Source organism: Chlorocebus sabaeus, unplaced genomic scaffold (genome assembly GCF_047675955.1).
Source record: "Chlorocebus sabaeus isolate Y175 unplaced genomic scaffold, mChlSab1.0.hap1 unalloc_scaffold_1614, whole genome shotgun sequence".
Lineage (NCBI taxonomy): Eukaryota > Metazoa > Chordata > Mammalia > Primates > Cercopithecidae > Chlorocebus > Chlorocebus sabaeus.
Window position 1 is genome coordinate 1 of NW_027327429.1, and position 10,808 is coordinate 10,808.

At 53.5% G+C, this 10,808-nt stretch overlaps 1 pseudogene; it reads right to left on the reverse strand.

Moving 5' to 3' along the window:
• Positions 1-9,514: 9,514 nt before the first annotated feature.
• On the reverse strand, positions 9,515-10,515 carry LOC140711130 (5-hydroxytryptamine receptor 6 pseudogene; annotated as a pseudogene).
• Between the last annotated feature and the right edge of the window lie 293 nt (positions 10,516-10,808).

The window sequence follows — 10,808 nt, forward strand, 5'->3', positions numbered from 1 at the left end:
AACTTCCTGTGCCCTTTGAAAAGCTAACAAAATCTACACACACACACACACACACACACACACACAAACACCTCTCCCCAGAAAATAAAAGACTTATAAATTTTTATACACACACACAGACAAGAAAACAACATTCCACACTTTCAGAAGGTTCAGAGATGACCTTGAAGTCTCTAGGTTTTCACCAGAAACCCCAAGGAGTCCGTGAAAGCTGGGATGTGAAACCCTCCTCTAAAACGTGTGTTTTTGTAATCAATGTGGATTTTCATATATTAGATTTACACAAAATGAGGCCCACCTCTATTTACTATTTAATGCCCGTGGGCGGTGGTGTGCACAATTCATCATGAGCTACGCAAAGGGTGTGCGTGCTGTCTGGGAACACATCTGGGCTTTGACAGCCGGGGGTTTTCCTGGCACTGGGATTTGCCCAGTTCCTAAATTGCACGAGAGCCCTGCTGAGTTCTCGAGGCCAGAGGTGGGTCGGATGTGGGGAGATGAGAAGGTCAGAAGGAGGCAGGAGCGGAGCTAGATTCCCAGGCAGCCTTCCACAGATGGAAAGGCAGAGGAGGCAAAGCCAAGATGTGTCAACTCCAGGGAGCACCAAAGTCAACACCCCACCCCATTCTGCTGCGCATGCCTTCTCCTCCAGCCCCTGCTCTTTCTAGGCCTCCAGAGTTGGTGTCTTGTCCATGGTGCTGAAACCCCAACTACATGCGGGCTTTTCATAGGAGCTGGAATTCTAATTCTGAAATGGCAAGGAGGTCGCTGGGGCAGGGAGACGAAGCACATTGTAATTCCCATCCCTCAACATGTTTCTTCACATGAAAACTGGTTGTACAAATATCAAGGTTATACAAATTCACAACAGAGGCCTTGGTTTCTCCCTTCTGTCTTGGTGTTGTACAGAGGCAAAAGCTGGGCTTTTAAGACAGGTGATCTGGCTTCAAATCATGCCTCTACCACTTACTCGCTCTGTGATCTTGAGAGAGCCTCTGTTTCCACATCTGTAAAATGGGAGAAATGATACTCAGCTTACGACGTCACTGTGAAGCTATGGATAATAAATGCATGCACAGTGTCTGACGTTGAGTAGGTGCTAAATACCTGGTAGCCATGTTAATGTTTCAGTGTTGCGAGATTAGGGTGATTTTGAGCACTGTTGGGGACCCTGTCCTTCTGCCAGCAGCTCTGACCTCCCCAAAGCAGCACAGACGCCAAGACAAATGCTCTGACTCACCACGCTGCAGCTCAGACGCTATGGCGAGAGGATGCTCTCCTCCGCCTCCACCCCATCATACACAAGTTCTGCTCCAAAGTCATTCCAAGTTAGCGAGGGAGTAAAAGAGGGTCTTACCCTCCTCCCTCCTCTTCTAGTTTTCCCTCCTCCAGAGTGGACTCTATATGGCTTTTGTAACCACACCATGGTCAGCCTGGAGGAAGAGGCTCCTGCTTCCCCAAAAGAATCTCCTAAGACCTGCCACACCTTCAAATTGCTGCCATCAATGGGAATAGACGGCATGGAGAGGGAGGAGACACTGTCTCATCCAGGCATCACTCCGACCCTTAGTGACCTGGGGAGGGCAGGGGACAGGAGGCAGCCTTGATCTTATCAGAGCTCTAGGGCATGGGGGAAACTGAGGCACTAGGGGGAATATCTCAGGTCAATCACTGTGAGAAGGAGCTCCAGAGAATGGGGTGAAGATGAACTGAGATTCCCTTTCTGGTCTCCCTGGGAACAAATCCAGATTTTTCTTTCTCCTCTGCTTTCCGGAGAGTTGACTCAAGAACACAGGCAAGAGGAAAGAGAGAAGGAAACTGAGACTCAGAAAGGGTAGAGTGTCCTCTGCCCTTCCTAAGGTCACACTATGCCAGCACAAGGCCTCCTAACAAAACCTGAATGGCCCCAAATCAGCATTAGCATCTCCATTTCTCGAGCACTTACTACACATCGGCATTTGATAGTCATTAGGTTGTTCAGTCTTTATGAGAGATAGGCATTGTCATCCCCATTTTGCAGATAAGACCACTGAGGCTCGGAAAGGCAAAATGACTTGCCAGAAGTCACACAGCAGGTAAGAGTTGAGTTGGGGAATCCGTCATTTCTGGCCCCAGGAACTCCACTCTGCCCACTTCACCAAGCTGCCTCCACCTTTGGAGATGGCATCCATGGGCCCAGTCAGGGTGGGGTTACAGAAACCCCACCACTGTCACCAAGAGGTCCTCATGGAGCAGAAGTCAATGGCAGTCACCAGTCCACACCACGGCATCTGACTGATGCCGGCATCACTCTTCCGGATTCTCTCAATTAAATTTTTTTACCATCATCTGATCATAGTGTGAGAGTTATAAGACAGACTCTGGAGCCAGACTGCCTGGTTTCAAATCCTGGCTCTGTTACAACCTAGCAGAGTGACCTTAAGCAAGCTATGCTTCCACTTTCTGTTCTGTAAAATGGCATTATAACAGCATCTGCCTCATAGGATTATAATAAGGATAAAATAAAATAATACACAGAAAGTTAGAACAGTGCCGGCACATAGGAAGCCCCATAGAAGTGTTAGCTATTGTCGTTATTATTAGTCTCTGGCTCAGCTGTTTGATAACGGTGGTGCTGGTGCTGGTGACAACAGTGATGTTTTTCCCTAGAAAGGGTCAAAGTGGTGAGCTCCCCAGACACATATATTTTACCAACAACGGAAAAGAGAGGCACGAATAACTGTTGTTGTTGTTTTAAAGATGGGGTCTTGGCCGGGCGCGGTGGCTCAAGCCTGTAATCCCAGCACTTGGGGAGGCTGAGACGGGCGGATCACAAGGTCAGGAGGTCGAGACCATCCTGGTAACACGGTGAAACCCCGTCTCTACTAAAAAAAATACAAAAAACTAGCCGGGCGAGGTGGTGGGCGCCTGTAGTCCCAGCTACTCGGGAGGCTGAGGCAGGAGAATGGCGTGAACCCGGGAGGCGGAGCTTGCAGTGAGCTGAGATCTGGCCACTGCACCCAGCCTGGGTGACAGAGCGAGACTCCGTCTCAAAAAAAAAACAAACGATGGGGTCTTGCTCTATTGCCTGGGCTGGAATGCAGTGGCATGATCATACCTCACTTCAGCCTCAAACTCCTGGGCTCAAGCAATCCTCTCACCTCAGCCTCCTCGAATAGCTGTAACTACAGGCCACCAGGCCTGGCTAATTTTTTACATATATTTTTAGAGACAGGAGCTCGCTATGTTGCCCAGGCTGGTCTCAAACTCCTGGCTTCAAAGGAGCCTTGGACTCCCAAAGTGTTGGGATTACAGTTGTGAGTCACTGCTTAACTGAAATTTGTTGAGCACTTACTATGTGCCTGGTAGTTTGTGTATATTATCTAATTGAATATTTAAACAGCCTTGTGTGATAGATGTCATGACCCCTGGAGCGTAAGGAGGTAAAATGCCTTGCCCAAGGTCATCCAGCTATGAGAGAAAAGAGACAGGGCTTGAACCCTGACCAGCTAGACCCCCAGACTCTTGCTCCAGCCCTGGCTGCACCAGGCTGCCTGGCTCTGAGCAGCAGCCAAGCCTGCCATGCTCAGCAGTGTCACTCTGCCAGTCTGTCCCTGGCTGCGCCCCCTCCTCCCCCTCACAGATATTTCTGTGATCACAGCCTCCTCTGAGGAGGAGGAAAGACAGAGATGGAAGGGAAGATGGATCACTAAGACAGAATGATGCTTAGTTGGGTGAGGAAGGGTGAAAAAAGGAAGGGGAGGAGGAAAAGCAGGAGAAATTGATGGGAGAGGAGAAGGGGGAGGGGAAGACAGGGGCACACAGAAGGAAGACATGGGGACTGAAGGAGAGAAGGGTGGGTGGGAGTGGGGAGGAAGGTGAGGTGTAGAGATGGGATGAGGTTATGGGCCACAGAGACCCAGAAATCCTGCCAGGAAGAGGAAGAGGCTGGGCCTCTCCTATTGGGCTCTCCCTCAAGCCGATGGCCCATGCTGCGTCTCTGAAACTGTCCCTAACACCCTGGACCCTCCACAATCTCCCAAGGATGGCTCAGTGCCACCCACATCCAGGCTCCCACCTTCCACCCTGCTGCTCCCAACGCACACACTCCCCTGCATTGGCAGCATCTCACTCCGCCCCATGGCTCTTCCTCCATCCCCAGCCCACACTCCCAGCCCCAGTGCTAAGCAGGACCCCTTCCTCCCAGCCCTGAGGTGGTGGGAAGACCTGGTGGAAATGACTAAGCCAACCAGTGGCCTTTTAAAAGCCCGTTTCCATAAACAGACATATGGAGAGGGGATGAAATGCTCAAGGCTGACCAGTTCCCATGTTCTGATCCCAGAGGAACTGGGGCCTTGAGACCTATGCCCAGCTCCTTTCCCTCTGCAGGGAAGCTAGAGACTGGAATGGGGCAGGAAGCCAAGGCTAAGTGGGGCTGGGCATAGGAAAAGGGAAGGGGTCCAAGGCACCCACATCTGATTCATTCTCATCACTTCCTTTAGGTCCAAACATTGAGGGGGCCTCCACCTCCAGGCCCGCTCTGGTGGGAAGAAAGGGGCGGTGACCCAGGAGAGCCAAGTAGAGGCAGCATCCCGGATGCAAGTTCCCAAAATGCAGGCTGTTCACCAGGCAATTGGGAAAATGACCTGCAGGAGGCTTGCTTAGGAGCCGAGTAGATTTGAAAGCAGGAACAGAGGCAGAGTTTGGGTTTTCCAGAAAGCAGGGGGATTAGAACAGACACATTTCTGGCTTGAGCAGCCCCTGAGTCACTCTGCCTTAGAAGTAAGGCGCTGGCCTGAACAACCCATGAAGACCCCTCCAGCCTTTCACTTTGGGGCTTGGTGTGAGTTCTTTGCTTTCATCTTCAAACATATACAGTGAATAATAGATTTTGAATGTTTGCCGGGGGAGGCACCCCTTCTATAAGCTCCATAATCCTCATCGTGATACAGTTTGATGATTAATGTCTGTACCCCTAACTAGAACAGATTTCAAGAGGGCAGGCACTGTCGGTCTCGTTCACCACCATATCCACAGCCTAGAACATCTGCTGCGCAAAGCAGACGTCAATACATGTCACCAAGCAAATGAATTCACACGATAAAAAGCTCAGGATCATGACACTCAAGAAGTAACTCTGAAAGGCATGAGAAAACAGGCAACCACAGGAACAGGGGTGGAATCCCAGGCTCCCTGAAGCACTGTGTTCACTGCATTCCTTCCATAAATACATACTGAGCACCCACGATGTGCCAGGTGGCCCTAAGTCCTGGGACCATGGTGGAAAACAGGCCAGGCACGGTGGTTCACGCCTGTAATCCTAGCACTTTGGGAAGCCAAGGTGGGTGGATTGCCTGAGCTCAGGAGTTCAAGACCAGCCTGGGCAACACCATGAAACCCCGTCTCTACTAAAATACAAAAAAGTAGCCCGGTGTGGAGATGTGCACCTGTAGTCCCAGCTACCCGGGAGGCTGAGGCAGGAGAGTTGCTTGAACCCGGGGGGCGGAAGTTGCAGTGGGCCAAGATCACATCACTGCACTCCAGCCTGGGCGACAGAGTGAGACTCCATCTCCAAAAGAAAAGAAAACAGAAAAACAAGTTCCCCACCCTCACAGAGCTTAAATTCTAGAAGAAGGAAATAAACAGTAAATAAACAAAAATGGGTAGGTATAGAACACGTCGGGGGGTAGGAGGTGCTGCTGAGAGAAATAACTAAGGAAATGAGGACTGGAGAGGACCTGGGGAGGGTGGCAGGTGCTACTCTTGAGAGAGGGATTAGGGGAGGCAATTCAACAGAGGCTGGAAGGAAGTGATGGAAATTAGGGGGAGAACAGGGTGGAGACCTGAAGAAAGGGCGCTCCAACAGAAGGAACCGCAAGTGAGGCAGAATGGGCTTGGTGTGTTCAAGGAACAGCAAGGATGCCAGTATGACTGAAAGAGAAGAAACAAACGGGATTACAGAAGGAGAGGAGACCAGACAGGGTCAGAGGCCAGGTGATGTGAGACACAAGGCCATCAGAGCAGAGGAATGACGCGGCAGGAACTGCGTTGTAAAGGGATCATTGGAGCCACTGTGGAAGGTTGAAAGAGAGCAAGAATGGAATCAGGAAGTCAGGGCCAGGCTCAGTGGCTCACACCTGTAATCCCAGAACTTTGGGAGGCCGAGGGTAGCAGATCACTTGAGGTCAGGAGTTCGAGACCAGCCTGGCCAACATGGTGAAACCCTGTCTCTACTAAAAATACGAAAATTAGTTGGGCGTGGTGGCACATGCTTGTAAGCAGCCCAGGTAGGAAGTCATCAGCCTGTGGGTGGCATTTTCAGTTATGAAACAAGATGAGGTCACTAATGGAGGAAATGTGGAAAAAGGACGAGATGCTCTGAGGACTGAGGCCCAGGGATGCCATGGCTGGGGTGGATCAGGAGGACCCAACAGAGGAGACCAGAAGGCACAGAGAAGAAAAGGGGCAAGGTGTGGGGTCCCCGAGCAAAGCATTTGAAGAGCATCAGTGCCCACAGGCAGCACACCAGCACAGTGTGACGGTACCAACCAGATCTGAGCTTAAACCCCACTTACCAACTGTGCAATCTTGGGCAAGTCACCTCTCTCTCTCTGAGCCTCAGTTTCCCCACCTGTCTAACAAGGGTGCGGGTAGTACTTGACTCCTTGGGTGTTTGGGGGGATTAATAAGCTTAGCTCGGTACCTGGTACACGGTGAGTGCCCACAGATTGTGGGGCTGCAGCTGTTAGCACCTGGGAGACTCCTGCCCAGGTTCCAAGACCACAGACTCAGGTTCGATCCTAGTACCAGCCAGTGAGATGCATGGAAAGAAAATCTGTGTGGTACCGGCACCACTGAAACTAGGAATCCTGATCTCTCCTGCCCCAACCTCACCCAGACCAGCCAACTTCTCACATCCTTAGTCACAAGAGCAGAGCTTCCTGCACTGTGGGAATGGAGATGATTTTAGATGGTAAAGGAACACCCCATAGAATGAGTGAATCACAGAGTGAGCACGTCAGCCCATTACAGCTCTCTTCCAGCTCTTCTAGGTGCCATCAAGAGAAAGTCCCAGGTTGATGCTACCATGTTTGTGATACCTTCTAGCACGCTACAAAGAGAAAGCAGGCCCTAGGCTCATCACCTCAACCACACCAAGCTGTATTTTAGTGATAGAGCTGGGGCTTCTTCAACTTCACTGAAGCGGTGTTTGTGATCGCCTTCTGTTTATGGCAAGGGACACAGATTTTCCATTTCTAGAGGAGATAACGAAGTTTTCTTTCTAAACAAATTCATAGAAGCAAAAAGATAAAAGAGATGATTTAAAGAAAATGCTAAGAATGCCAGGCACCGGGGCACGCACCTGCAATTCCAGCTACTCAGGAGGCTGAAGCGGGAGCTCGAGGCCAGCCTGGGCAACATAGTGAGACCCTGTGTCTAATAAATAAAATGCTAAATGCATGTGAATTAAGTGGCTTGAGGTGTGGAGGTGGTGGTGGAAGAGGCATTAAGGAAGATATCCCCAGGCAGTTCTTGAATGCCTGAAGCTTGTGAAATGCTCCTTTTCAAGAACCCAGGGACTCCTGTAACCCTAGCACTTCGGGAGGCTGAGACAGGAGGATCGCTTGAGCCCAAGAGTTCAGTGAGTTTTGAGCGTGCCAGTGCATTCCAGCTCTCCAGGCTAGAATGAGCCAGGATAAATTCTAGGCTGCAGTGAGCTATAATCACGCCACTGCATTCCAGCCCTCTAGCCTGGGTGACAGAGCAAGACCCTGTCTCTTAAAAAACAACAATAACAACAACAAAAAAACAAGAACCCAGGGTATATGGCCCAGGGCAGCCATCCCCCCCTGAAGAAGCAAGTCAGAGTCCCAGCCACCTGCCAAGACTCAAGAATATTCTGCAGGGAGCATGGATAGGGGGAAGGAGCAGGGCCGCAGCCAGGACTCCCAGTCCATGTGGGGCCCTGTCCCCACCAGGTGATGGGCAGGGGCAGCTTTGGGCCTCACCACCAGGGTGGGACAGACAAGCTTGTCCGGGGGACTGCCAACGAGGGTGTTAGCCTTTCACCCCTCTGCCAAGTCCCCATGTGCCCAGTGACCTCCAAGGCAACTCACACCCTCCTAGAGCTTTCGCCACCCAAGGCTACACCAAAAGAGCCCAGCTTGGACTTTCCTCAAACCTGCGACCTAAGTCACTGGGTCTCAGGCCTAGTCTGTCTACACTCCCACCCCTTCCCCGAGGGTGGACAATAGGAGTCAGGTGCACTGCGGCCTGGATGGCAAGAGCTAGCACTCACTTACAGACAATGCAAGGCCTTGAGCTAAGAGCACCTAACCCATTCTGAGGCACCGAAATGAGATAGGACCTACTATGCACAGTGGGGATCAAAACTGACCTCAATCAGGAGTTAAAGACCAGCCTGGCCAATATGGTGAAATCCCGTCTCTACTAAAAATACAAAAGTTAGCCTGGCGTGGTGGTGGGTGCCTGTAATCCCAGCTACTCAGGAGGCTGAGGCAGAAGAATAGCTTAAACCCGCAAGGTGGAGGTTTCAGTGAGCCAAGATCGCACCACTGCACTCCAGCCTGGGCGACAGAGTGAAACTCCGTCTCAAAAAAAAAACAAAAACAAAACAAAAAAACTGACCTTGATATGTGTGACCCTCCTGGAGCTTATATTCAAGTCAGGGAGGCAGAATGAACAAGTCATTCTTATGACTTGTTCTTATGGAGAATAACAGGGGAGTGTGGATGGGCCTGCAGACAGGGTAGTCAAAGATGTCCCCTGGGAAGAGGGCAGCCGGGGGAAGAACATTCCAGGCACAGGGAACAGCAAGTGCAAAGACCTGGGCACAGAAGTAAGCCCAGTGCCTTCTAGAAGCATGAGAAAGGCTACAGGGCTATTGTAGAGTAAGAGAGAGGGAGAGTGGAGGTGACACTGGAGAGGTTCGCAGTGCAGGATCCTGAGACCAGATCCTGAGACAGGTGTTCTTTATCTGGAGCACAATGGGGAGGCTGAAGTCTGAAGCAGGGGAGCGACATGATCACTTCTTTTTAATTGCTCCGGTTTCTATGCAGAAGATGGAGAGTAGTGGGTCTGCAGCAGAAGCAGTGGAGCCAGTAGAAGTCTACGCAGCCTCCCCAGTAAGAAGTGGCAGTGGAGATGGCACCTGTTTAGAGGCAGCACCAACAGGCCTCGCTAATGAATGGCATGAGGGTGAGGGAGAAAAGTATTTCTAAGTTCCTGGCATGTGATGCCGAAATGGTGCCATTTGCCATGATGGGGAAGACCAGGGAGGCAAAGATGGGGAGAGTTGGGCCACCATAAATTCGCTGTTGTACATGGTGCCTGGGAGAAGCCTGCCGCCTATTCTGACGGAGCTGTCCTGTGGTGGGTGGGTCAGGCATTGGGTCTGAAGTTCAGAAGAAAGGTGGGCGCTCACAACTGCCACCCAGGGCCATGAGCAAATGTGTGCTAAGTGGGGATGCCCAGGGGGTTCCCAGGGGCTGCTCATTCCTCTCCATCCCACAGCTCAGGTCTCCCTGCACAGCCCGGGTACCTGCAGTGTCTCCGAGGCCTGGCTGGCCATGCCGGTGGTGAGGGAGGCCACCTGCACGGCTTGCTTGCGGGCAGCCAGCAGGATCCTGCAGTAGGTGAAGCATATGGCACCCGAGGGCAGGAAGAAGGTGAGGCCCGACGCCACAAGGACGAAGGGCAGGCTGGCCAGCAGGCGGCACTGGCCCGGGACTGGGGGCCGTGCGTGGCCCAGCTCGTGCCAGCCCAGCAGCAGGGGCAGGAAGGAGGCGAGTGCGGCGAGGCTCCAGGCGCCCAGGACTAGCGCCAGGGCACGCGGGGGCGTCATGCGCAGCTTGTAGCGCAGCGGCGAGAGGATGAGCAGGTAGCGGTCCAGGCTGATGAGGCAGAGGTTGAGGATGGAGGCACTGCAGCACATTACGTCGAAGGCGGTCCAGAGCAGGCAGAGGCTGCGCGCCAGCACCCAGCGCCCGTATAGCGCGTTCAGCATGGCCGGCGGCATCACCACCAGCCCCACCATCAGATCGGACGTGAAGAGCGACACCAGGAAGAAGTTGGACGTGTTGCGCAGCGCGGGCTGAGTGCAGATGAGCACGATCAGCAGCGAGTTGGCCGCCGCCGTCAGCGCGATGACCACGCACAGCGCGGCCGCCACCCAGCCGCTGCCCCCCGGGGCCGACGGCGGCCCCGCCCCCCAGGCCGGGGTGCTATTGGCGGTGGGGCCCGGCTCTGGGACCATGGGGACCGGGGATGGAGGGTAAGGGCGTGATAGGGTGGTGGGAAGGCAGGTGAGGGCCCCGGCGAAGAGCAGGCTGGACGGGCACCGTCGGCGAGAGCAGACGGCGACTCACCACGCCCCCCGGGGGAGGCGAGTGGGGAGACATGGGCGGGGGCACTGGGTCGCGCTAGGTCAGGGGGCAGCGACCACAAGAGGACGCAGAGTGGCTATTTGGGCGCCCTCGGGAACGGGGCAAGGACACCTGGAGCAAACGGGTTGGAAGTTTGGGGAGGGGCACCCGATGAGCCGAGGCCCCTAAAGGAAGCGGCGGGAAGTCAAGCAGATGTCGGATGGGCGCCCCGGGATGGGAGCAGAGAGTCCTGGAGGGGGCGGGCGGCAAGATAGGGGAGGGGCGTCCGGCCGGGGCAGAGCTCGGGGAAGTGGGAGCGCAAGGAGGTGGGCGCGGGGGGTGAATGCGCGCTTTCGGGCCGGAGCAGGCTCCCCGCGGCCGGTGGGCGTGTGGGGTGCCAGCGTGGGGTCTGCAGGGCGGGGGCCTAGGGGCCGGAGCAAAGCC